We start from the raw sequence: 27,915 nt of genomic DNA, 5'->3' as shown, positions 1-27,915 counted from the left end.
TACCATGCACCCGGCACCGTGCTAGGTACTTGACATCTGCTCTCTCATCTAACTCCCAAACGGAATCTCTAAGGTGGGTATTATGACCTACTTTACAATTTAAGAAAATTGAGGTTCGAAGAGCTTAATTAAGTTCTCCAGAGTCCCATCTCTAATGCCAAGTTCCAAAGCCTTTTCCACTCTGACACATGTTCTGCCCTGGGGAGGCCTCAGTTCCTTGCTCTGGGTTCCAGAGTTCTGGAACCAAATCTGAGGAGGTCATTCCAGCCAACGGAGCCTGAGAGTCCTGTCAAAAATAGTACCTGCCCTGCCTTGGTCTAGGGAAGCTGGAGCGTGGTAAGATCTGTGAGAAGGGAAACTGTGAGGAGTTTCTTGGATGGAAGAAATTATTATTTCACACAGTTTAGGCTATTCAAAAAGTAAAGACATTGTGCCTGCTTAGGATGGGACTGGGGGGCTTGCACTGTGGCTGGAGAGACAGGAAACTGCCAAGGCAGTGGGGTAGGAAGGGTTAAGATGCAGGGAAGGCTTCCTGGGGAGACAACCCTTCCCTCCCCTTGCACCTCACAACTCTCCTCTGAAACAGACACCCTGTTCCCATTCTTCTCCCCCCCACCCTCCCCCCCACCATGTGATATCTGTCTCTCCTACCCCAACAATCTGAGGTCCAGAGAGCAGACCCCAGCCTTCATTGCTTGGGTACCCCAGTACTCAGCCTGGGACCTGCCCAGGCAGAGTAGGGGCTCAGCAAACATTTGGGGGAATTACTGGATCAAAAGCAAGCCTTCCTCTCCCAGTCCCTCTGCTTCCCTCCCACCAAGGAACAGGTATGTTTGGGGTAGGGGCCCAGCAGGATATGCACATTCCTGGCAAGAAGGGACCTACCTGCCTACAGCCAGAACGGAAGTTTTCGGCTCTAAAGGCAGAGGAAGGGGGCTGGGGGCGTCTAGGTGTGAGGAAGATCCCTACACAGAAAGGGATAGGAGCAGGTCCCTTTGCAAGTGGGACCCTTTGCAAATGCTCTGGCCCTGGCGTTCTCCAGCACTGGGGTCAGGTCTTTCTCTCTCCAGGGCTCAGGGGTTCCCCAACTCCGTAACTCCTGGGAAACCTGTCCAGGACAGGGAGAAGGATAGAAAACCCCACCCAGACGCCCAGCCCTTGGTGCCAGGAGAGAAGGCTCCCATGGTCTCCCAAACTTAGTAGCAAGGCTGGAGCCAGGATAAAGTGGGTCCTGAGGGTCCCGCAGGAGAGATTCAGCGCTCACCCTGGCCCTGGGTGTGGAGGCTGAGAGGGGGCAACCACAAAACCACCTCTTCCCCTTGCCACCTTGCCCCACTGACTAGAGTGTGAGTGACTCCCCCAATTCACAGTTTTTTGAGAGTTTCAGATTGAAAGGGCACCATGGGAGCCAACAAGCTGTCCAGGTACCAAGAGCAGAGCCCCAGTATCCTCCCTCCAGCCACCAGCTAACAGAGCCCCAAAACCCCGAGGCAAAAGTTTCTCAAGTTGAAAAAAAAAAAAAAAAGGCCTTCAGACTTCCCCACAGCGGTTTTCCGCGGGGGCGGGCAGAGGTTTTCTGAGGCCGTGGCTCCCCTTCAGGCGGCTGGGTCCACTGGGCCTGGCCTTCGGCCCCTGCACCTACCGGCTGGTTCGCAGCGGGGGGAGGGGGTAAGGGGAGAGCTCAAAATGCCCGGTGCCCGCAGGGCATGGCGGTCAGGGGGCCGTTCAGCCCTGGTTCTCTGTGGAAAGTGAGCTTCTGGGTTCGACAGTGGGACCGGCACAGACCTTCCCGCAGCTACAGGCCATACGACAACCTCGCTGCTCTTTCTTTCTGCGGGCACTCGGGCCAGTCCTAACAATTGCCCCTCAAGCTGTGTGTGCTGCCCTAACCTTCAATCCCGGACCCGAAACAGTGCGTGCTGGGACGAATCTAGGCAGGTCTCCGAAACCGGGGTGAAGATGCTGAAGTTCAGGTAAAAACCCGCATTGGCCAAAATGCTCCCGGGCTTTTTCGGGAGTCATCCGAATGGCAACTTCAGACTCGGGTTTGCTTCTCCGGACTCCCCACCCCTATTCCCGGCTCCAGGCGCCGCGGTCAACCTGCGGGGAGACTAGGCGTTGGGGTGCCAGACACGCGGTGATCTCCAGACGCCCGAAACGCCAGGCGCCGAGTGAGCGAGGAAACCAGCCGGGAGGGGGCTGGCCAGGGAAGCCGGGGAGCAAAGGAAAGAGCGGGGAGCGCTCTGGGCTCAGGGTTCCCATACCCTTTCCCCCCAACCTAGGATCGGGGTGGGACGCAGGTGTGTTCACGAGATCGCCCCAGTTGGGGGACACAAGGAATCCGCCGCCGTCTGGGCCTGTCTCAAAATCCGCATTCCGCGAAATTACCCGGTCCTTTATGGGGGCGGCCGGGACCCCAGGTCGCATTCTAGCGCCACTGGCTCTGCTCTGACGCAGCCCAAGGAAGTTTGTTTGGCGTGGATGAGGAGCCCGAGGCTGAAGCGCCGCCGGTCAGAGAGGTGCTGGGGTTGTCCAGGGGAGATACCAGACTCCTCAGTTGGGGCGGGGGGGTCCTGCTCGGTCACTCCGGGCTCCTTCCCTGGTGGCCTTCGGGCCCCCGTGGCCGCCCTCTCTTCCCCCCTTACGTGGTGAAGCGGGAGCTCTCTCCACAGCGGGTGAGTAGAGGTGTCAGCCAGATCGTTTCCCCACCCTCCACCTCCGGCGCACAAATCACAGGGGCCATTTCCAGACGCTCTCAAGTCCCCAAGAAGTTTTCCGCTCTATCCCCGAGCTGACCGAGCGATGGAAAAGGGGCTGACTGGCCCTGGCACTTCCGAGGTGCGACCTCAGCAAGACAAGTCCCCTCTTCACCAGAGACGACACGGCGGGTAGGACCGCGATCCCCCGCTCTCTTGCCCCCATTTTCATCTGTCTCCGGCGCGTCCTGGGGAGTCCGGTACCGACTAGAGTTGGGGGGAGCCACTTCCCTTCCCAGCTCTGGAAAGTCTGGGCCGGGAAGTATTCTTTGTCTGACTCGGGGCGGGGAGGGGGTCGCGCCCCCGTACACCCCATTCCCAGAGGCCCGGCGGGGAGGGGGCGGGGCCCAGATTCTTGGGGAAGGGCGGGCCTCGGTGGCCTCTCCGGCCACCCCCCTCCCCGCCCCGGCCTCCGGCTGCCCCCACTCCCGCCGCGCCACAGCCCCCACCTGTTCCCGAGGCAGCTCCGGCCCGCTGGGGCCCGGGCCAGGGGCGGAATGTCGCGGCTGCGCGGGGTCAGTGCGCCACGGCCGGCCCTGGCTGGAACAAAGTGCGCCGGCCCGGGCCCGGCTCCTCCTGGCGCCCGGCGCCCAGCGCGTCTCGGGCGGGCAGTTTGCAAACACAAAGTGAGCCAGCGAGCGGGCGAGAGAGTGCGCGAGCGAGGGAGTTGGTCTGGTCGCCCGCCCAGCCCCCACCCGCGTCCCTGGGCCCGACCCGCCACCTACCTGTCCCGCCCGGCCGCTCCGTGCGGGCTCCGGCCCGTCAGCCCGCGCGGGGCATGGGGCTCGCTCCGGTCGCAGCCCGGGCCCGCCGCCGCCCGCCGAGGCTGCCCTTCCGCGCCGCCCCGCGCCGCGCAGCTCCCGGGCGTCCTCCCAGCGCGCCGGGCCGACCGCCGCGCGCCTCAACCCCGCCGGGGCATCGCACTTTGTGGGCTGCTTGGCTCGCTCGGGCTCCGCTCCTCCTTCCCGGTCCTTCCGCGACGCTCGTCAGCTCGCTCCGGCTCCCGGGCTCCCGGACCCCGGCGTCCCCGCCCCCGGCCCAGCCCTGGTTCCGGCCCGGGCTCCTCCCCGCCGCGCCGCCGCCGCCTGCGCCGCGCCCTCCTCGCGGGCTGGGGGCTCCGTCCCGGCCGCCGGCCGCACTGTCCGGTCCGCAGGGGCGGCGGGCTCCGGACTCCGAGGGGCTGCGACTGAGCCTGGGCTGCGAGTGGCTGCGAGCGGGCGGCGCGCGGGCGGGGCGGGAGGGGGCGGGGGAGGAGGAGGGTGGAGAGGGAAGGAGGGAGCGCGCGGAGAGCGAGGGAGGAGGGAGCGAGAGAGCAAGCGGCGGAGGGAGGGGAGACCAACTTCTAGTGCTACCATAATTCGCCTAAAGCAGGTGCAGCAACTTTCACCCCGCCTGGCAGCCCGCTGAGAGCGAGAGAAGACCACGTGCACCAAACTTTAGGGGAGGAAAAATGGGAACGTGGGGAGAAGACGTGGGGCGGCAGATCTGAAAAAGATGGTAGGTGGAGGGACCCCAGGGATTCACCCTGGCCTCGGACTAATCCTATGGGGCGCTTGCAAACCCCGGCCATCCCCTGGAGTCTGGAGGTACGGCCAAGTCCTGATCCCACACGGTTCACTGGTTCCCGGCGGGCTGCGCTCGGCGCGGGGAGTGGCCGGGGGCCCAGAGACGGAGCCAGTGTCAGGCCCGGGCCCTGTCTAGCCTCCCTCCTGCTCCCCACTGCGTGGGGGCTGAGGGTGGGCTTCCTGAGCCGAGGGTAGAGGGTGGGGAGGCCCCTTCAGGGCTTTGTGAACGGTCACCCCCGGGCGCGCACTGCCTCCCTCTGCGGAAAGGGAATTTCCCGTAAAGTGCTCTGCGAACCAGTGAAGAAGGGGCCCAAGGCCAGAGCCATGCGGGCAAAGTGAAGTGCAAAGTTGAGGCAATTATCCGGACAAATTAGATTGTAAACAAAACCCCGCGTCTCTGAACATCGCTTTTGCCCAGGGGGACTGGAGGGATTGTGGTGGTGGCGGCGATGGTGTGTTTGGGTTGGGAGGGGGAGGTCTGGGTGAGGAAATGCCCACGGCCCAAGGGGGAGGGCTGTGTTGGTAGCAGACGCACCACTCAGAGTCCCGTGGAAATCTCAATACCCGTCCCCCTCCCCGCCCCACACACGCCGGAAACATCTCCCATCTGTCTGCATGTGTTGGGGGTGGGGAGAAGTGAAGGAGGCCTCAGGGGTCCTCATGAAGTACCCCAACCCAGCTCAGTGATGCCGGGTCCCCATGACCAAGGGAGGATCCTGTTGTGGGATCAGGACAAGAAGACAATGGCTCTTGAAGCCTCTCCTGGCCCTAAATCCTCAGGCAGGTGGACAAGAGGCTGGCATAGTATGTGAGCCCCTGTGGAGTGGGAGCTGGAAGCCTGAGGTGTGGGGTCGGAGCTGCAAGGATTGATGCTTAGTTGCCTGGGGGGAGGGGATTTCTTGGCCCTTCCAGTGGTCCTTGAAAGAAAAGGGGACCTCAGAGAGGAGGCACCCTCTTGGGTTGTTTTTCATCACTTCTGTCTCTTTTCTGCAATGTTAGTGACACCTGCACAGGTCCCCATTTTATGTATTTGCCCTGTTGGGCAAGTGTGACAGGCATACTTAGGTCCTACTGGAGCGTTTTAGATTTCTAGGTGTGAAATTGTGCAGGGAAGACTCTAAGTGCCATTTATGTGGATATCTCAGTGTCCTTTCCAGTGTGGCAACTGAGATAACCATAGCCATAAGAATAAAATAACAGCTAACATCTGAGTCGTACCACCCACCAGCCATTTAATCTTCACAGTAACCCCAGGAGGGAGATATTTTTATTATCTCCATTTTATAGAAGAGGAAACTGAGGCACAAAGAGATCAAGTCACTTGCCTGGGCTTACACAGCTGCTGGTCAGTGATGAGCCAGATTCCAACTAGAGCCACTTCAGTGAGGACAAGAAAGAAGCTCATGGTGGTCTCTGAAGCGACACTGCCTGCTTGTGGGTTAGCTGAGGGGAAGGATATTCTGGGAGAAAGAAAGCCCTTGGTAGTACTATCTGATTTACCTTCTGTTGAGGCCCAGCTCTGGTGGAAATCATGGTGTGTGGACAGCCCTAGGCCAAGCCTGGAGTGGCAAGTCCTTGTGTCAGACCAGCTGGGCCAGTGACTATGTCCTCAGTTCTCCTTCCTATCCTTCTTGCAGCAAAGGCTGAGGGTGGGGTGAGAACTAGGGGCTTTGGAGACAAAAGAGAGAATTTCTGTAGGGGGGTATTGAATGAGGTGACCTCCGAGGGGCTTCTCCAGCCCTTTTCTGGCTGGTTCACTGAATGTTTTTCCCATCCCCTTCCTGCAGCAGCCCTTGTACCTTACACATGGGCTCACTTGCCTAGAGGGATTGCCCTGGGAAATGCTTCACTTTCAGTTCAGTTTACCCCTCATCTCCAGGCCAGTTCAGTTCCCAGCTCCCTGTGAGCTACAGTGGGGGCTCAAGGCATCAAAAGACCCTGTCTTGTCTTCACCTAAAGGGCATTTTAGCAAGGAAGACAAAGCCTCCCCAAAGAAAGATACAGAACAAATGCCCCTAAATCAAAGAAGCCAGTCCAAAGCCCTTCTTCCTGGTGCAAGAGCTTCGTTAAGAAGGTTGAAAAGAGTAGCCCTTGGCTCCAAAGTGGGAGTGACCGGGAGCAGGCAGGAGGGTCCTCTTTCTGTCCTTGTTCCTTCACAGGACTCAGGGCAGGTGCAGGTGCTTTGGTGGTGGCCGGAACCAAGGCTCATGGCTTGGCCCCTCCAGGTGGGCCATAGTTAAGAGCACAGGGGCTAGAGTCAGGCAGCCTTGGGTTGAACTTCAGCCTCTGTCACTTAACCAGTGTGTGACCCAGGCAAGTTACATGATGTTTGAGTCTCAGTTAACTCACTCATCACCTCACTCATCAATTGGGAGGTTGGGAGGCCTCCTTGGGTGTTTGGGAGGGAGGATGGGCAAAACTTCTAGCCTGGTAATGTGTTCCTCACATGCTTTCCATAATTACTTATTTTCCCCTTGATGAGCTCCAGGGTCCTCACTTAAAATGACGAATGCTGACCTCACAAAACTGCAAATCATGAGTTGCCACTTATTAAATGCTTGCCAGGCAGTCGAATAACGTGCTGTTCAGCTTATCACCCCAGCAATGGTGACTCTTCTCCAGGTGAAGCTAAGAGAGGTCAAATGACTTGCTCAGTTCACATACCTAGGAAGTAGTGTGGCGAGGACTTGCTCCCAGGTCTCCTGCTTTGAAGCAGACGCCCTTTCCCAAGGTCAGCCGCCACCCTATTGTGGAGGTGAAGTGGGCTGATGGATGAGCTTGTTCCTAGCAGCAGGCCTGATACTCAGGAGTAGGTTGGGGTGGTAGTGGTGTGTACATCTAGAAACATTTGCTTCATTCCCATGGTCCCAACAAACCTAAGCCCAGACAGTTTATGTTTCTATTATTATTATTATTATTATTATTATTGAGACAGAGTCTCACTCTGTTGTCCAGGCTGGAGTGCAATGGCACAATCTCGGCTCACTGCAACCTCCACCTTCTGAGTTGAAGCAATTCTCCTGCCTCAGCCTCCCGAGTAGCTGGGACTACAGGCTCATGCCACCATGCCCTGCTAATTTTTGTATTTTTAGTAGAGATGGGGTTTTGCCATATTGGCCAGGCTGGTCTCGAACTCCTGACCTCAAGTGATCTGCCCGCCTTGGCCTCCCAAAGTACTGGGATTACAGGCATGAGCCACTACACCTGGCCAAAAACTATTTTTCAGTTATTGAGGAATAAAACTTCATCAGCATAGGCCGGGTGTGGTGGCTCACGCCTGTAATCCCAGCACTTTGGGAGGCCGAGGCAGGTGGGTGGATTACCTGAGGTTAGGAGTTTGAGACCAGCCTGACCAACATGGAGAAACCCCATCTCTACTAAAAATACAAAATTAGCCAGGTGTGGTGGCACATGCCTGTAATCCCAGCTACTCAGGAGGCTGAGGCAGGAGAATCGCTTGAACCTGGGAGGTGGAGGTTGCAGTGAGCTGAGATCGTGCCGTTGCACTCTAGCCTGGGCAACAAGAGCGAAACTCTGTCTCAAAAAACAAAACAAAAAACAAAAATAAAACCCACTTTATCAGCGTAATACAGTAACTCCACTCCACTCCACTCCTAAGTATATGCCAATAAAAATGCATATGTACGTATGTTCACCAAAAGGCATACACCAGAATGCTAGGCCATCTATTCGCATGTGCTCACTATTCACAACAGCTGTCAACAATGGAATAGGTGACTAAACCACGGTCTTCTCATCCGTGGGCTAGTCCTTGGCAATGAGAATGAGCAAACCATTGCCACGAGCAACAACATGGAGGAATCTGACAAATACAACGTTGAGCATAAAAGCCAGACACGAAAGAAAACACAGTTTGATTCCATTGATAGGAAATTCAAAACCCAATCCAATGAATTGATGGCATTAAAACTCAGGAGCATGGCTGTTTTAGGTGGGGGTGTGACGGAGGGGCACGTGGGGATTTCTGGGGGTGTTTTTGAATTTGGGAGTTGGTTACATGCATGTGTTCACTTTGTAAACATTAATTGAGCTATACATTTTATGCTTAAAAGTGAAACATGTAAAAATCATTGCTAATATAGGCCTTTCCGTGACTCTCCTTCTTTCCCATTCTCCATCCTTCCCTTGTGGTTTCCTGAAGTTGGCCTTCCCAAGTAAGTTTTCTACTCTTACTCCTTTGGTATTGCTTGGGTATCTCAAAATTTTCTTTTGTTTGAGTTATTTATTTTTATTCACTTTTGGGGCATAGTAAAGTATCAAGCAATTAAAATTTTAAATGAAAGGTAGCCTGCTCCTTGTTTTTACTTGCGTTTTGCTGAACTTCATGCTGCCGAGATGAATGTCTACATGTTTGTTGCATGTGTTGTGTGTGTCTCTAGGTCACTTACTTAAGAGGCTGCTTGAGAGGATTCTACCATATCAGTGTGTCCCATCTTGTTTTGTTACCCAGCCTCCCACTGATGGGACAGTTCGATTGTAGTGGATATTTGGGTATTATGATCTCCTTGCTGCAGTAGGCTTCCTTCTGTGACCTCCCTCCCCACTGTGCCTCTCCTTCCCCCCTGTGGTTCTTCTACTCCATAATCTTTTCCCTTTCCCATCTCCCCACTGTTCCTCCATTCCCTGCTTCCCAATCTTTCTGACTGGGAAAGACCTAGGATCTGTGCCGATTGGAGGTGAGGGAGGGATAGGAGAGGGACAGCCTTTTCCTTTTCCACAAAGGCTCCTCTTCCCCAAGATCAATGATGATTTAAAGAAAGAAATATTTCATTAGGGGTTGACATCTTAATGAACCATGCCAGGAACCTTCAAGGCACTCTCTAGGCTTCCTCGGTTTTAAGCGGGGCTCCTACCTCTGGGGGAGGCTTATCAGTTTACCATATTGCCCCAAGTAGATGACCATGGTAGTGTGGGTAGCTGTGCCAGGGGCTGTGGAGGAGAGGGCCCCCAGGACTGGGGTGAGGCTGGCTTGTCCTTCTAGGTGCCAGGCTGACCGGGTGCCTGGGCCCTTGGAGGTATTTGGAGTTCCTTTTGGGACTTTTAGGGAGTCAGAGACTCAGGCCTTGTCCAAAAGGTGGTGGGCATGGGACTTTGGGCTGATTGGTGGAAAATCAGTCATTAAAGATCAGGAAATAAGCGATAGCTTGACAAGCAGTGAGCAATTTTCCACTAATTGGAACACAGCATCTTTAGGTCAAATGAGATCCCTACATGGAGGGATTTCTGTGCAGGAAGAGAGCATGACACACAGAGAGGGGCCAAGAGAGCCGACCCAGTGCCTTATCCCTCCCCCATGCACCCCACCCATGGGGGTGGGGATGTGGGTGGAGGATGCTTGAGGGTAGCAGAAGCCCCAGGAGTGGGCACAGAGAAAAGAATTCCTTTTTCCTTCATTTAGTTCTTCCTCATCTTTTTTTTTTTTTTTTTTTTTTTCGGACACGGAGCTTCCGCTCTGTTGCCCAGGCTGGAGTGCAGAGGTGCAATCACAGCTCACTGTGATCAACCTCCTGGGCTCAACTGATCCTCCCACTTCAGCCTTCCGATTAACTGTGACCACAGGTGTGAGCTACCATGCCCGGGTAGAGAAGGGGTCTCTGTGTTGCGCAGGTTCGTCTCAAACTCCTGGACTCAAATAATTCTCCCGCCTCAGCCTCCCAAAGTGCTGGGATTGCAGGTGCAAGCCACCTCGTCCGGCCCTTCCTTATCTTTTAAGAGCTATCCCACATTTTCCATCCACTTGAAGACTTTTGGATTTAAGTCTCAATTCTGTCACTTTTCTAGCCCCAAATCCTGAAGCAAGGGGCTTAACCTCAGTTTACTCAACTGCAAGATGGGAAGAAAAATGAGAGTCTGGCAGAGAGGTCGTGAGGACAAGTATGGCTCATGTAGGATTCTTCTCAGTTTAGGCATTGGATAGACTATAGCTACTGTTATTCTTTCTTGATTAACCCAGCCCACTTCTGCCTCTTTCCAGGTGCTCTTTAGCACTCCTATGTCATTGATGTTATAATGTGTTGTTAGCTAACTTATTTAATAAGCTCCCAGTAACTTTTAACAAACCCTATTGGTTGTTAACTGTTTAGCCATTTTATGCCTCATTTCTCCAACTAGATAATAAACTCCTTAATTTAGGGACCCACAATTTCAGTCATTTGGGGATTTCTCATTGCATCCAGCTTAATTTCTTTTGCAAGGTAGCTGCACAGTACATGCATATTGATTTGATTATGATTTGATACTTTAGAGCAAAGTTTAAAAAACAAAAAATAGCCTAACAAACACTTTAGGGCAAGTTGGTGTCCTGCAGGTATCAGCTGCATGTTGTAGGACATATGTAATAACTGTGTCTTCAGTGATTGCAAGGAAAGAGCTAGCTAGGGTCAAGGGGGAAACCTGGGTAGAAAATGGGACAAGGAAGACTCTCATTCCCTCAGAGCCATCCCCTTCTCTCAGAGGGCTGTGCTCCCCATTCTTCTCATCTCTACTCTGGCTCCCTTTCTGCTTGTTGACTTAGGATGCCTTCAGAACTCTGTTCTTAGCAGAGGATGCATTCCTTCCCCATGGAACCTGGAAGACCTGGGGCTTGGAGTCTCAGCTGCTGGCACTGGAGGGTGAGGTGGGATATGAAGGAGGGAAGTTAAAGCCCAGGTAGACTTACATTGAAAATAGCTGCCACCTGTTGAGCAACAACTGTTCACCAGGCACTTTTAATATGTATCTCTGATTCCCACAACAGTCCTATTTTTTTTTTTTTTTTTTTTGGAGAGAAAGCAGTGCTCCAAATGTCAGAGGCAATGAACGTAGAGTAGAAATAAGGGAAGATAAGAGAGTCTTTATACATCCCTTATTGTGTGTGGCATCTGGCTGGGTCCATGGAGTGGGGCTCACACACTTCCTCATCCTTGTAATTCTATGCCAGGCCTGGGCCCCAGGCCCCAGCTCCTTCCTGGTTCTCCTGCACCCCCTCTTCTTTCTGGTCTTCACCATGTGCCCTAGGGTCTTCTCTCCTCCAGTCCCCTCTGCTCTTGAGCCATGGCTCTCCAGCCCCCAGGACCTCTCTTAAGGTTGTGAGGCAGCAGGAAGTCCCTGGAGCCAGGCAGCTGAAGGCAAACTGAAGCTGGGTCTTGATTAAAGAAGAACCACCCATGCATCAGACACTGTGCTAAGCACGCTCCACACATGACCTCATTTCACCTCCCAACAGTCCTCTAAGATGATGCAACAGATACTTGTTGGTGCCCTGTCTGGTGCACTGTGACTTTTCACCCCTAAGGCTTCCAATCACTAGTGCCTGACTTTCCTAGCCTAAGAGTTTCCTTTGGGAATTAGAGCCCACTTTTCCACTGTGTGGGAGACCAGAAGTGCCAGGGAACTAACACTTCCTGGGGGAGCCCTCCACCCATAACTGATGGGAATTGGTATATAAATACCCCTACTCCCTCACTCCCCTTGTGGGATAACTCCGAGTCATGTGTGCCATGCATACTCCCAGGGTTTCCTCTGTGGGACTGAGCCCATCCTGTAGCTGGCTTGGTAACATATACTTTGTTGCCTCCTTTCCTTGTCTTACTTCCCCACTTTTCTACTGGTATTTCCTTCACCTCCTAAATCAACCATTTGCAATGGAATAGTGTCTCAGGGGCTGCTTCTGTGGGAACCCAGCCTAAATCAGGTTGATACTATTATTATCTTCATTCTATAAATGACAAGACTAAAGCTCAGAAAGGTTGAAATTCATACACGGTTCCACAATTATGTAAGTACAGCACCTGTCTTCATACCCTGGCTTGTTACACACCAGAGTGATCACCTCATTGCTCTAGTATACGGCTTCTTGAGGGCCCTTTCCCTCTCAAGAAGACTGGTTCAAGGCAATTCCCCTTGGCCTCCTGCCTTGAGAGGTAGGAGGTGGGGAGCGGGGTGGGTCAGGGGTACACTGGGAGTATTTCCAGCCCACCTAGCCCCCGTCTCCCTGTGGGACACTAGCAAGCAGTCATAGCCAGTCTCTGGATTGCAGGCAGAAAGAGAAGCAGAGAACACCTACAGGGCTGGAGATATGATGAATAGAAAGAAGTGAAAGCCACCTGGAGTGCTGGAAAAGAAGAGGACTGAATCAGGGGTACAAGGCGAGGGCGGGCTCGGGGCTGAGGAATCTTTCTGAGCATTTGCAGTACACAGCAGCTCCTGCAAAAACAGAAGGAATGAGATGAGAGACAGGAAAGGATTTATTTTTTTCTGTCTTATTTTAGAGTCAGGATCTCACTTTGACACCCAGGCTAGAGTGCAGTGACATGACCATAGCTCGCTGCAGCCTTGAATTCCTGGGCTCAAGAGATCCTCCTGCCTTAGCCTCTGAGTAGCTGGGACTGCAAAAGGATTTCTTGATGTTAGAGTTTGCTCAGCCAGGGAATGTGGAAAGTCCCCTGCTGAGAACCTTCGGACCAGACAAGAAATTGGCCTCTTTTATGAGAGTGGAGGTGGGCCCCTTGGGACAGGAAAGACCTGATCCCTCCGGAGACAAAAGTTACCTGGTGAGAACACCTTCATGTTTTCTATTTGTTTGGTTTTCATGACACGTTTGTCTTAGTTTAGGTTCTCCCTGAAGCAGACTCTGACAGTGATTCAAGCATAAGTGGTTTATTTGGGAGGTGGTCCCAGAAATACCAGTGGGGGAGCAGGGCAGGGAGAATGAAGGGAAGGCAGCCAATAAAGGGAGTGTTATCCCACTGTCAGCAAGAGGAGTGCAGTCCCACTGAGGACTTGAGCGTGCGTAACACACACCGCACACAAGCCAGCCCACGGACGCAGGCCTTAGGGTACTCATCCACCAACTTCCCCTTCATCGTGGGCTGCGTCCTCCTTCTAGGCGCATTCACTCTCCAGCACTTCCGGCCTGCTCTGGGCTGGAGCCAAGGGTGTTTCCACGGCCAGGAAAAAAGCCTCAGGCAAACAGCAGGTGTTGGCAGTAAGCAGGCTTCTACCTTTAGAGGCGAACACAGAGAGAGATGGGCAGGGCGCCAGTGCCTGCCACACTCTGCCGGTCTGTTCTCCTGCTTAACTTTTCCTTTTCATGAGTCTTTGTGGGCTCATCTCATCTCCCTCTGTCCTGTCTGAAGCACTGGACGTTGCCCCACTCTGTCCTCGTCATCTGTGCTCTCGGACAAGCCCATCTACTCTCATGGTTTTACCTTCCACTTTTGAGATGGTGGCTCCCACTACTATCCTGTGTGGGACTTGGATCCCATGCGCGTGTTTGTGGGCCTCCAGGGATGGCACACTCAACATGTCCCCAGCCCAAGCCATCTTCTGTATCCATAACATGCTCCACCTCTGCATTTTCTCCCCATTGGTGGCACCATAATCTACCCAGTCACTCTAGAAACTAGAATCATCCCTTGGTTCTCCTTATCCCTTCCTCTTCACATCCAGTCACCAAGTCCTATGGCTTCCAAGGCATTTCTCAGAGTCATTCCCTCCTCTTTACCTCCACTTCTCCTACTATTGGTCAGGGCAGGACCTTCATCATCCCTCATCTGGAGTATTCCAATAGCTTCCTACCTGGCCTCCCCACTTCCAGCCTTGTCCTCTTCCGGAGCCTCCTTTCAGTGCATCCTCCACAGTGGTGAAAAAGTTCTATCTAACATGCCAGCCCAGGCTGGGTGTGGTAGCTCATGCCTGTAATCTTAGCACTTTGGGAGGCTGAGGCAGATGGATTGCTTGAGGCCAGGAGTTCAAGACCAGCCTGGACGACATGGCAAAACCCCATCTTTAATAAAAATTAAATAAATACAATTCCAGCCTGAACTTGTCATGCCCTGCTTAAGATGCATTCAAAATTCAAGCACCTTGGTTGGGTGCACAGGGTACAAGTATCCTTTCTTGAACCTCTGGTTCTATCCCTGGCCACTCCCAGCTCTGCCACCTGGGACTTGTGGCATGTGCTATGCTCTTCCATGTAGCTAGGCTTCCTCTCAGACTGTGTCCTCTGTTTGGAATATCTTTTCTCCCATATGCTTTCACTGCTGACTAAGACCCAGCTCAGATGGCACCTCTTCTTGGAAGTCTTCCCTGAATGCCCCAGGCTGGATTAGACACTCTTCTTTTGTGTTCTTGTATCAGTGCAAACATCAGAAAATCCACTTCAAATGGGCTTAAATAACAATGAAAATTGACTGACTCTTGTAACTGAAAGTCAAGGGAGCAGGACTCACTGCAGATGATGTGTGATCCAGGGGCTTAAAATGATGCCCTTGGGTGCTCCCATTGCTTAACTCTGCCTTTTCCTGGGTGGGCTTTATTCTTAGAGTCCTTGGAGGGAGTCCCATCAGCTTCAGACTCACATCCAGCCCACTTCAGTCCAGTGAATTGTTCAAGCCAACACTTAGCTTATTTGGACTTGACTAGGGATTGACTTGCCCTTCTCCAAACCCATCAAAATGGCCAAGGGCTTACAGTGTTCTACTTCAGGGGTTGGTGGATTATGGCCAAATCCTGCTTACCACTTGTTTCTGGAAATAAAGTTGTATTGGATCACAGTCATACTCATTTGCTTATGTATCATCTGTGGCTGTTTTTGTGTGACCGGGGCAGAGTTGGGCAGTGGAGGCAAAGACCAGCAAATTTTGCTGTATTTTAACCTCTACAGGCTATGAGGCAAAATTGAGAATATGATGCAGGGATTTACATAACAAGAGAGAAAACAAATTTCCACAAAACTTTTATTGATGAAATTAGAATGACAATAATAATTGAGAACTTTTTTTTGTACTACAGGTCTACTAATAAGAAGAATGAAATTTGGGGAAAGGGGATAACATTTTGCTTGGTTGGGGTTCAAAGTTAACGCTCCCTATTATCAAAGCGACCACCAATGTTCATCTGTGAAAACCACTTAGCTAACAGAGCATACAAAACCAGGCAGGATTTTGTCTGTGAGCCACAGTTTGCAGACTCCTGAATTAAATCAAAGCATTACAGAGCTAAGGGAAGAGACAGTGGGAAGCTGATGCTGGAGATGATACTGACCCCATAGGTCTGTGGGAGGCATCTTATAAGGCATTTCTTTATAAGGCAAGTTCATGTCCATTGAGCTCCTTAATCTTGACAACAATTCCATGAGGGTAGGCAGGGTAAGGATGGTTGTACACTCTTCAGAGAGGAGACTGAGGCTCAGAGAGAAGTGGCTTGTCTGAAGTTTCATAGCAAAGCCTCTCTGGGACACCTTTGAGGATGCTAAGACATGGGCCTTGGAACATGTGCTTTGTTGAGTAATTGAACAATTATGGTGTCTCCTGGCTGGAAGACAGGCTGAGCCTGCAGAGGGACAGGCTGGTCTGAACATGGTCTGGAAGGCTAAGTTTCCAGCTGGCTCTGTGACATCCAGTGGTCTCCAGGAATGGGGCTGGTCAGCATGGTGCCTAGGAACCCAGTGTGGCTTCAAGGTTCTCTGAGCATAGGCCTGTCTCCCTATGCAGGACTGGGGATACCAGCGTAGCAGCTAGAAAGAAATCAGGGCTGGGCGTGGTGGCTCACACCTGTAATCCCAGCACTTTGGGAGGCCAAGGCAGGAGGATTGGTTGAGACCAGCCTGGGCAACATAACGAGACCCCTTCTCTTTTTTTTTTTTTTTTTTTTTGAGATGGAGTCTCTCTGTGTTGCCCAGGCTGGAGTGCAATGGCGCGATCATGGCTCACTGCAACCTCTACCTCCTAGGCTCAAGCGATTCTCCTTCCTCAGCCTTCCAAGTAGCTGGGATTACAGGCACCCACCATCACGCCCGGCTAATTTTTGTATTTTTGTAGAGACAGGTGTTTTGTAGAGATAGATGTTTCATGTTGGCCAGGCTGGTCTTGAACTCCTTACCGCAGGTGATCTGCCCGCTTCAGCTTCCCAGAGTGCTGGGATTACAGGTGTGAGCCACCATGTCTGGCCATGAGACCCCTTCTCTACAAAAAATACAGTAATTAGCCAGGCATGATGGCGTGCGCTTATAGTCCCAGATACTCAGGAGGCTGAGGTAGGAAAATCTCTTGAGCTCAGGAGGCGGAGGTTGTCGTGAACCAAGATCTCACCACTGCATTTCAGCGTGGGCAACAGAGCAAGACTCTGTCTCAAAAAACAAACAAAAAAATAGAAATCAGACTTCAGACAATAATGCCCAGCCCCACAAACAAAGATTTTGACCCTCTACCTCACTGCCTGCAGCCTTCAATGCCTGGCCTCATCTGGGTTCCTGAGGAGCAAGCCTGCATCCTGTGTCCTGTGGGCAGGCTGTGGGCAGCCCTCCTCCAGGCTTACCTTGCCTCAGGTAGGGCTGCCCAAGGTCAGGGAGGGTGGGTGGAGGCAATCAGATGTGAAGGACAGATGCTGAGTTCCTTTCCAGGATGATGATTTGTGGGTACTGAGCATGTGTGTTCTGGTACATACAAATACACAGACACTTCACACATTCCCTGTCTCACACACGTTTTCACACTCCCATAGTCACCTCCATCTTCACTACCACCATCTCATACTCACATACATGCACAGTCTCGTGGTTTCTCACTTTTTTTTTTTTTTTGAGATGGAGTCTGGCTCTGTCACCCAGGCTGGAGTGCAGTGGCACGATCTCAGCTCACTGCAACCTCTGCCTCCCTGGTTCTGGTGATTCTCCTGCCTCAGCCTCCCAAGTAGCTGGGATTACAACCATGCACCACCACACCCAGCTAATTTTTGTACTTTTTTAGTAGAGATGGGGTTTCACCATGTTGGCCAGGCTAGTCTCGAACTCCTGACCTCAGGTGATCTGCCCGCCTTGGCCTCCCAAAGTGCTAGGATTACAGGTGTGAGCCACCGCGTCCAGCTGGCTTCTCACATTTTTTCATGCACTCTCAAGCTTGCACAACATATTCATATGCACAACATGTTCATACATACCTCTATTAGTTTCCTGGGACTGCCACAACAAAGTATCACACACTGGGTAGCTTAAAACAACAGGAATTTATTGTATCAGTTTTGGAGGCCAGAAGTCCAAAAGCAAGATTCCTTCTGAGACTTGTGGGGAAGGGCCTTTCCTTGCCTTTGCTGGCTTCTGGTAGCCCCAGGTATTCTTCGGTTTGGAGGTGCATCACTCCAGCCTCTGCCTCCATCTGTCTCTGTGTCTTCACATGGACATCTTATAAGGACACTAGTCATAATGCATGAGGGCCACTCTATTCCAGTAGGGACTCATCCTAACTGATTACATCTGCAATGATACTGGTTCCAAATAAAATCATATTTGGAGGTTCTGGGGTTAGGACTTCAATATATCTTTTTTGGGGAGGAGCACAATTCAACCCAAAATACCACCTACAGCCATAAAATCTCACATACATAGGCCATACTGCCATAGTGACACAGATATAAAACACACATTCCCATAGTCACAAAAATCACACACTCCCATATACACTTTCAGGATCAGACACTCCCATGGTCCCCCCACATGCACGCATACACACACATGGCGAGGTCATCACATACACACTCCTTTAGTTTCCCAGTCTTACAGCCCTACACACCCCCTACAGTCACACCCCTTCGCACACCCTCCTGCCCCCGCCTCACTCCCAGAGGCCACCCTGTGGAGGTCATGCTTAGAGACCCGGCACATTTGCAGCCTCGCACTTGGCTCATACATCTCACATCCTCTCCCACCCACACAGTCTCTCCCCTCTGACTCCTCCGCCCAGCTCACCAGTTCCCGCACCAACCCTCATGGCAAGGAGGCAACAGACTGGCTCTGTCCCACTCCAGCGGGGGCACCAGATGGCTCCCCCCTTGTCCTCTGGAATCTGGTGCCCCCACAAGCCTGCCTTTTCAGGCTCCCACGCTTCCCTCTCAGGGACAGACAGACAGAAACATCCACACACTCTCATGCTCACACACGCGCCCCTCCGGCAGCCCCACGGCAGCAGTCTGTTCCTCATTATGGGCCAATGTGCCTGTTTACTCACCCAGCTGGAGATGGTTAGAGAGTGATAAATAATGAAAGAGAAAACAGGCTTTTCCCCTCTGTGGCTTCTATTTATGTAACATGTGTCACTGTGCATTCACAGACTTTGTTTCGGAGCTGGTTGCAGGAAATAGTTTATTTTTTCCGGACGGTGGCTTAAGGGGTGGGGAGGTGGGGGGCAGGGTTTGGGTTTCTGATCTCACGCCCATAGGAGTTTCGGAATCTGGCTCCCAGAGTCCTCTTCCCCTGGTGCCTCCTCTCCTCGCCTCCCCTGACATCCCCGGGGTGGGCATCATGGCTAGAGGCTGCCTCAGAACCAGGTTCTCCCACTCCACCTATTTGGAATGGGCTGGGGTGGTTGGGGGCCCCTCCCAGCTGCCTCTGAAACCTCCCAGACAGATGGGCTTGTTTTAAGAGCCAGACAGCTTGAGGCTGGACTCCCAGAAAGGAGGCAGTTGGACAGGGTCTTCCTAGGTAGCCTGCACCTGTTGTTGGGGGAAGATGCAAAAGGATTAATTCTATAAAATAAGAAAAAAAAAGATCCATACCTCATGTTCACTTAGCACTTTCATCCCCGTGGTCTCTCTGAGGCCTCACAACTTTTAATGGCTGCTTCCCAGGTGAGAGAACTGGAGGAGGGCTTGCCATGGTCTGTGCAACTGGCTGATGAGGAGCCAGAACTTCACACTCAGGCCTCTGAGTCCAGAAGAACCTCACACACCCCACTGCCTCCTCCTCCCAAGGATGCCTCCCTTGGTAAAGTTCTGGTTGCCCTCACTCATTCTAAGGTGATGGGAGTAGTTATAAGGGTGTGGGGGTTGGAATTTGGGGAATGGTGAGTCATCAGAGGTCTGAGAAGTGTCCCCTTCTCCACCCTTTCCTAAACATTAAGGTGAGCCTCCTTTGGGTGACAAGCCAGGGAAGGAAGAAGCAGCAGAAGGCTGCCCTGCTCCCCAACCCCCAGTGCAGGGAGGCTCTTGGGAAGCTGGAAAGGCACCTGCCCCCACCTGAGCCTGTCTTTTTGAATGCCAGGGCAGGGAGACAATGTCTTTGTTTGACATGGAGCCCTGGTTGTATCCCAGGCCACCTGCTGGGGGGACCCAGAGGTTCTGACCTTTGAGGAATATAGCATCCACTATGGAAAATGGGCCCAGAAGCCCCCAACTCCTGCAGACTGTGGGGGATGAATATATACAGGTGCCATGGGATTAAGGTGCAGGGCAGAATCCTGCCCAGTGACCTCGGGGTTCTTGCAGGGAGCATCCCACAGGAATCTCCTGGCTGGGGGGTGAAGCAGCCACCTTCCCAAGACAAGGACTTTAAACACGGTGTGACAAACAAGAGCACATATGGGCCAAGGGCAAAAGAGAAAAAGTGCTAAGGAGGCGGTTTTCAAATTTAGTGGGTGTCAGATTCACAGGGGAGCTTATTAAATGCGGATCCCCAGGCTCCTTTCCTGGCGTTGATTCAGCAGGTCGGGGGGGTGGGGGGCAGGAATCAGCATGGTTAGCAAGTTCCTGAGAGTTCTTGGACTGGTGGTTTCCCAAAGACTGGGAGACAACAGTGCCCTATGTGGGCCCTGGAGGCAACCCCCCTGCCCAACGCATAAAGATGAGATGCAAGCATCATGGTTAGGTCAGGAGGGAATTTGACTTCCCCCAAAGAGTGAGAATGATTTGGTTAGAGAATGATAAAATTTATTTGGTCCGAAGGAAGGGAGGGAGGAAGAGAGGAAGGAAAATATAATTTACCAATACCTATATGTGCCAAGCTGTTACATGATGCTTTTCGTTTTGCTTTGTGCTTTTGTTTTTCAGAGACAGGGTCTTGCTATGTGGCCCAGGCTGGAGTGCAGTGGCACAATCAAATCATAGCCCACTGCAGCCTCGAATTCCTGGGCTCAAGCGATTCTCCTGCCTCAGCCTTCCGAGTAGCTGGGACTACAGGTGCATGCCACCATGCCTGGCTGTTACACGACATTTTTACCTGGCTGCTTTGACTTTTTGACATTCATATCCATTTTTGGAACCTAAAACGCTGTCAACATTCTATTTCTTATTACCAAGTAATGCTCATACAGACATACCCGCCACAGCCCGAGTCAAAACTGTGTGTCAGCTGGGATGTTGTGCACACCTTGGAGCATCTACCACATGCCAGGCATTGTGCTTTGCATGTACTGCTTTGTTTTTTACTGCACCGCAACACCGACAGGCAATACTATTCCCATTTTACTGATGAGGACAGCAAGGGTCAGAGAGGTTTAGTCACTTGCCTAAGGCCACCCGGCTACATCAACCCTGGCAACAGGAAGAGCTGGTGCTTTTGTTTTTTTACTGATCCAGGGAGAGGCCCTATTAGGGAGGTAGAGGGACTGAATCCAGATCCTGCTTTATAGCCCCCTCTCCAGGACTCCCTCCCTCCCACTCTGGAATGGAGAGGTGGATGGAGAGGCACCCTCTCTGCCACTCACTCAACCCCTCTGCCTTTGGGACCCTATAGACTCTCATACAGCCCACCCAGCTTGCACCCTGAGCTCTCTCCCAAGAAGCTGAGCACCTGGGGTCTCAGGTACTCCCTTCCAATTCAGTCCCTGGAGCACTTATGGCTCTGAGGGAGTCCCCGGAGAGGGGGCTGAAAGAGGTGGGGGAGCTTAAGGAGCACCTTTCCTGGGCTTCCAGGAGCCTCTTACATCCCTATCCCCTTGGCAGAATGGGTGTATCACAACTGGAGGGTGGGGGTATGGGGACGGCAGAGCTGGCCAGACCTATGGTCCCAGATGTTTGTTCAGGCTGTGGGCTGAGCCTGATTTCAGATGTGTGGCAGCTTCATGGGAGTCCTGCCCAGACTCCCACATGGACACTCACTTGCTTACTTGCACACACGCGTGCCCTCATGCGACTCCCCTCCACACAGAGTTCCACTTGTGAAAACCCAGACAAAGCTCCAGACTAATGTCCCTGTGGACAGTGACATGAATGGTAAAAATCATCCTCAACCCCTGGTGCTCTGCACATGCTGACTCTAAACTTCACATTGATCCTGCAAGGATGCTTTCCCTGATGACCTCCCCCTACCCACCACACACCTTATAGATGAGAAAAATGGGCTTCAGAAAAGCCAAGTGACTGGTCTGAGGCCACACAGCGACCCCACGGCAGAGCGGGGACTGGGGTCTGTCTGTTGCGGAGCTCACCCGCGTCCTTCTCACCAGGCTGCTTTTCCCGTCTGGCTCCCAGGACCCAGCAGGTGTTCAGCACGTCCACTGATGAATGTGTATGTCTGTGTTTTCTTTCACACACAGTGCAGGCTCCAGCTGCCCCTCTCTCCAAACCGACTCTGAGCTGTGATCTCCCTGCAGGCTCAGAAACTTGCAGACCACTTGGCTTCCTCTACAGCCAGAACTAGCGCCAGCCTGAATTCTCTGGGCTCCAGCCTCAGTTTCCCCTGAGTTTCTTAGGTCTGCACACCTGAGCAAGTCCCTCCCTGCTTTGAGCAGACCCACAGCACTGGTTGGGCTCCTGCTCCAGGCCTGACCCCCACTGTGGAAGCCTCTGGGGTCCAGCCACCTCCATCCTCCTCTCTTCTTCCCAAACGTCAGGCCTGGCACTGCCCCCGCTCAGCCCCCGCTCCCTACGGCCCCCTGGGAGCCCAGGCTTTGCTTGAGGGCAGCAAGTGAAGCCGGCTGTAACAGAGAAACCTCAGGCTCCTCTTTAGAAGTCCCCGGAGGAGGCAGATCTGAGGAAAGGCTGCCGAGAAGGCGCCTGCAGCAATGTCAGCTTGAGAACAACCCGGCTGACAGGATGCTGAGCGGGGATTAAGGTCGGGATCAGGGAAGCCGGGGAAATGAAGGCAAGTTCCCTGCTCCCCTCGCTGCCACCGCTGCCGCTGCGGCTGGGTTTGTCTTCTTGTTTGTTCTGGCTCTGGGAAAGTGGGCGGGGAGAGAAGTGGGCAGGGGTGAGGTGGGGAGGTGGAGGGAAGGACAGGGGGGAGGTGGAGAAGGGCTGGTATGGGGGTGGAGGGAGGTGGAGGGAAGAGAAAGTCAGGCCTCCTCTGGGTCTTGGGGCTCAGCCAGGGATGGGGCAGAGGCACAGATGGCCCTTACCTGGGACCCTTCCCCTATACCTGTCCCTATAGCTGGTCCACCAGCCAGTGGAGCAGCCAGTCGCCCCCCGACCCCCACCCCGGAACCCTCCCTCATGTCCTGAGTGTGGGTGGCAGGACCAGTGAGAACACAATTGACCTTGCCCTGAGAGGCTCCCAGCTCAATGAAGCAGATGCAGTCTACCTCCAGAGAGGAGGTGAGCCTATTTCCACCTGTCTACACATGCAAGATCCCCTGTTCTGGGGAAAGACCATTACCCCAACCTGCCTCATCATTGACATGTCACAAGAGTCCAGCCAAATGGGCTACTGATTTCCAGGTCATCCAGTGCACCACAATTCCAGTGAAACCTCATATCCTTGCATTGTCATTGGTGTGGTAGTGAAGAACGTGGCTTCTGGTTTCAGACTGCAAGGGGTAACCTTTTGGCTCTGCCACTGATTTGCTATGTCACATTGGGCAAGCTGGCTAACTTTCTATGCCTCAGTGGGATAAAATCATAGCACCTCCTTATAAACTTGTCAGGAAGATAGAGGGAGTGGACACGTGCGAAGTGCTTGGCATAGGGCCTGCCATGGAGGACAGAAGACATACGCCATAGGGTAGCTTTATTTATTATTGAGGCAGAGTACAGGAATAAGTGTGGCAATTTGAAGTGACTTGGCTGAAAGCTTCCTGGGGGGAGGGGTGTGGAAATCTGATTTAGGAAGCTGAGACTGGGCAGGGGTAGAGAAGTGAATTAGGGGTATGGAATAGAGCTCCCATTTGCCAGGTGAGTGAGTTAAGGATGTATCTGGTGAGAGGCAGAGAGGATGAATTTTCTAGAAGCCCCCATCCCAGCCAGGCTTTCTCCAAAGTTCCCACTTTAACTAGGGGTAACTCTTCCAGCCCTGCCAAGGGCAAGCCAGGGGTGCCAAGACCATGAAAAGATGCAGTTTTTCATGGTGACCTTCCCAGAATGGAGTCTATTCTAGAAACCCTAGCCATTCAGGGAGACTCCACTTGTACCTGGGTTTTCTGGACCTGGCAAGGGAAGAAACAGGCACAGAGAGTACAAACCTGGAGGCAGATCATCCCTGGGGTTGGGTTCCAGCTCTGTGACTGATCATCTATGTGCCTTGGAGCCAGTCAATTAGCCTCTCTGGACCTTAGCTGCCAGGTCTGTGAAATGAGATAGTAATATGTACCTTAAGAGTTGTAATGATGAGCAGTTACTCCATAACTATCCACTGTTGACATTCAGCTTAGCAAAGAGTTGCTGAGGTCCAGCCAGTTACTGGGGCCCCAATGAATGAGAGACCCTTTCCTAGCCCTCGATAGCTGGTGGCCTGCATGTGAGTCCAAATATGATGCTGAAGGCAGTGGTGCTACCTTAAAGGTCCACCTGGGAACCAAAGAGAAGGAGTTCCTGGCATCCACATCCCAGGCTGCAGGGCCTGCTCCCCTGGCCCACCCTGCAGCCCTGCTTGGGTGTCCCTATCTCTGGACACCCTGGCCAGCAGGCTGGGGATGGGGAGAGTGTTGTGGGGGGAGGGGAATGAGAACCTAGGATGGGGTTCTGGGGTTCTGGTAACTGGGGAAAAGCTCTGCTGGGTCTGATTTCTGAGGGAAAGCCTTAGGCAAGGAGGCCCAGTCCCTGCAGAAGTGTGTGAGGAGCACCTTATTGGGGATTTTATCTCTAGGGGCCTGGTTCTAGAATTTTAAAAACACCTTTTCTTTTCTTTTTGTTCTGTTAATAGAAGTTATGTATATTTATTGTTTAAAAAATGGAAAATACAGGCCAGGCATAGTGGCTCATGCCTGTAATCCCAGCACTTTGGGAGGCTGAGGCGCGTGGATCATGAGGTCAGGAGTTCAAAACTAGCCTGGCCAAGATGGTGAAACCCCGTCTTTGCTAAAGCTATAAAAATTAGCCAGGCGCGGTGGCAGGTGCCTGTAATCCCAGCTACTCGGGAGGCTGAGCAGGAGAATCGCTTGAACCTGGGCGGCAGAGGTTGCAGTGAGCCAAGATCCAGCCGCTGCACTCCAGCCTAGGTGACAGAGTGAGACTCCATCTCAAAAAAAAAAAAAAAAAAAAGGAAAATACAGAAAAGCATAAAAAAGGAAATAAAGATCAGCCATAATCTTCCCACCCAGAGATAACCATGGTACGACTTTAGTGTATCTCCTAGTTTTTTTTAAGCTGACTCTCATACACACATTTACACACACTCACATGGACACACACATTCACACACACATATTCACAAATATACACTCACACGCACTCACACATTTACATACACATATATGTAACTTTTTGTTACATGTTTAATGTACACGTCTTTAAAAGTTTAGAAACAAGATCATGGAATCATGAATACATCACCATTTTGTCAACTAATATTTTTATTAAATAAAATATTGATAACTTTTCCCCCAGGTCATTACATATTCTTCTCCAACATAATTTAAAATGACTGTATAGTGCTCTGTCTTTGGGCATAAGGCATATCATTTTATCAGTTATCACCTGTTGGTCATCCATCCATTTCTAGATTTTTGCTATTATAAATAATACTGAGGTGAACATCCTTGCAGAGAAATCTTCGAGGGGGTCGCTAACTTTCCAATTGTCTATTCATGTCTGTCTACTCCCAGCTTCGATTTTGAGCCTTTCTAGGCAGGATCTGTGTCTGGTTTGTTGTGACCCCAAAGTCTAGCTTGGCTGCTGGTTCACTGTAGGCATCCAATAATGGTTGAATTGAGTTGCTTTTCTAGAGCATGTGCCCTGGGCTGAGGAATTGGGAAGGTGGACTGATGAGGAAAGAGCCCACCTCTCCTGCTAGAACACTCAGGGGTCCCCAGTGCCTCTATGCTGGACCTGCTAACTTCTCCTAGGAAAACACCTTCCCACGCACAGAGCCACTGGCCATCCCAGAGGCTCACTGAATGGCCCTCCTGTATCTCTTATCTTCCCAGGCAAACTGAACCTTGCCTGGACCCTCCCCCCTCATCCCCTACCCCCCCACCCTCATCTCTGACTCTTGAGTTCTTTTGTTGTGTTTTCAAGCTGAAGGCCCAGCAGACAGAGCCCTCTCACCTGCCCGTGTCTGCTGGACAATGTTGCGGCAGCTCCCAGCTCCCCATGCAGTGGCCTCCTCCGTGGCCCCCACTTTTGACAGCACAGCCCGCTTGGCTCCTGAGAAGTGCCCACGTGGCACACCTCACCCCTGCCCCTGCTCTGCCTGCCACCTCTCATGGCACCAAAGGAGCCTTTGTCCCTTCCTCATGGGGGCTCTCAGCAGATGCTGACGTTCTGACTGAAACAGATTTGTAGAATCATGGATTTTGAAGTGGGGACCCAGGTCCCAGTGTTTCAGTGGGTCTTTAAAAAAGAGAGAAAGGGAGAGAGAGATGGAGAGAGAGAGAGAGAAAGTGAGCAAGAGCATGAGAGGTAAGAGGCAAAAGCTGAGAGGTAAAACTTCCAAACTTAATTTCCCCTCACCAGCATCCACACTCCCAACCTCCTAGAATTTCTTCTCTTCTTTTCAATTTTTAATCTCTTCTTTTCCTCTCTTTTCTCTCCCTCTTCCCCCTTTTCACTCCTTTCCTTCTCCTCTTTCTCTGTCTCTCTCTCAGTTCTGACATGAACACCCCCCCACCCTCCTGTCCCCTCTCCCCTCCTCTCCTCCTCTCCCCTCCTCTCCCCTTCTTTTTTAAGTTTTTTTTTTTCTTTTAACTTTCAAGGTCATTCCGGACTCCTGACGCCGCCAGTCCCGCGGTGAGACGTGAGCGCCATTGGCGTCCGTGGCCTCTGTTTCCGTGGCAACCTAGTAACCATTAATTTTCAATTAAAGGAGACAAAAAGCTCGATGACAGCTCCAGGTCTGCTGAAGATGTCAAGAATCTGTATTAATATACAGCAAGAGAGCATAATTGTGTGTCCATCTTCCAGAGCAGCGAAAAATGGAGGGATAATTACCAGCTCGAAAGCCACTCTGTAATTTAGTTCTTACTGTCACCACAGCCCTACACATTAGCATAAATTAAAAGCAGAGTTTATTGTTATCAAAGTGCATTGATATCGCCAGACCTGCTTTCTTCCTTTTAACTGTTTGTTGTGGGTGAGTGACTCCCCAACTCTTGCCAGGGTCTCCCCAGGGTGGGGAGAGTGGAAGTGTGGCTGCCAGACCTGAAAGGTCTAGCTGCCAGCCTCCTTCAGGGCAGGTGGGGACAAGGGTCAGCGTGTTGCCCCTCTGATAGGGTCTGGGGATGATGCAGGGGATGGAGGAGGATTGGATATTTATTCACCTTTCACATGTAAGTGCTTTGTTTTGCCAACGAGTGCTCCAGCTCTTTGCAGAGGGGGCTGCTGCCCTATCGCGGGTCCCCCTTTAGTGCCTAGTACAGTGCAGGGCAGGTGATGAGTGCACTAAGGCAACATGTTAAACAAAGGAATGAGTGCATGTGTAGGGTTGTTCTCCCGGGGTGAATGTCAGTGGAGAGACATTGCATTCCCTGTTCAGGGCGTGGCCAGCTCAGGTGGAGATGCTCCTGTCTGTGGCCCAGTTCCTGCTTGGCCACCCAGGACCCCAGCTCCCCAGAGGGGTCCTCTGGACCCCACGACCCTAATCTTGCCGCTTGGCCACCCACCTCCATGGCCTGGGTCCTGCCACGGCCACCGCCTTCATACTCACCTCCGAGTGGTTGGAGAACCTCGAAGTGTCTCGCTGCCAGAGTACCAGTGACAGCCACAGAAATCATGAGTTTCCGTGAATGGGGGATGTGGAGTTTTCTTGTATTCTATCCAGAGAGAGCTGTCCTTCAGAGGGGAATTTAGTGTAATTACCCTTAAGGGAGCGATCCTTACACAGTCAGTCACAACACTGACCTCCTGGCTGAGATTTGACAGCAAAATTGTAGGCTGTGTACTCAACAGAAGGGGCATCCTCCTTTTTTGGGTGTTGAGGGGGGAGGCAGGAAGGAAGGAGGAGGAGGGAAAGGAGACTCAGAGGCTTTGAAAAGAAAAGTGCTGGCTTACAGCTGCCAGGCGAGCGGGTTCTCCTTGGCAAGGCGTCTACAGGGCAAGGAGAAGGTGTCCAGAGATCCCCTGGAACTTCACCTGGCTCATGAAGAGGGGCCAAGGTAGGCACTCCAGCCCTTAAGATCTTTGAGCTCTGGTTTGTCATCTTAGCTAAAGTTAATCTTATTGTAAGAAGGATTTGGAGGGTACTAGGCACTATTTGATGAACTTCTCAGGCATGTTTTCCCAAACATATCTGTCCTCGGTCCCTCCCCTGTGCTAGAAGTTCCACTGTTCCTTTTACCTTTAAGTTGACAGATCCAAGACCCTGTAAACCTGCATCTGGGTTACGTGGAAGGACTAATGTGTTAATCTGTGACCACTCCAAATGTAGCATGGATGCATCTCTCAGATGTGCTGGCCCATCACATGACTGAAACCAAAGGACACAGGGGTCAGGCAAATTTCTGTGAAGGATTGGA

At 52.2% G+C, this 27,915-nt stretch overlaps 1 protein-coding gene and 1 long non-coding RNA gene across 13 annotated transcripts in view; one reads left to right on the top strand and one right to left on the bottom strand.

Annotated features, from left to right (window-relative positions):
• The window catches only part of FOXP4 (forkhead box P4), a 54,213-nt gene extending 50,251 nt beyond the window's left edge, over window positions 1-3,962 (bottom strand). For 5 of the 12 annotated variants that reach the window (XM_034962057.4, XM_034962062.4, XM_034962063.4 and 2 more), the window contains exon 1: window positions 3,482-3,962. The gene's annotated coding sequence lies outside the window, so the exon portion shown is untranslated. The remainder of the gene's footprint in view (window positions 1-3,481) is intronic. The other 7 variants (XM_034962056.3, XM_034962060.3, XM_034962065.3 and 4 more) reach the window with 4 other exon arrangements.
• On the top strand, window positions 667-26,488 carry LOC130541588 (uncharacterized). The gene is made up of 2 exons (XR_010112430.1): window positions 667-2,888; window positions 26,158-26,488. It is a non-coding gene; the product is annotated as an uncharacterized LOC130541588 (long non-coding RNA).
• The last annotated feature ends 1,427 nt before the right edge of the window (window positions 26,489-27,915 follow it).

The sequence above is a fragment of the Pan paniscus genome, chromosome 5 (genome assembly GCF_029289425.2).
Source record: "Pan paniscus chromosome 5, NHGRI_mPanPan1-v2.0_pri, whole genome shotgun sequence".
NCBI lineage: Eukaryota > Metazoa > Chordata > Mammalia > Primates > Hominidae > Pan > Pan paniscus.
This window is presented reverse-complemented; position numbering and strand designations above follow the sequence as displayed.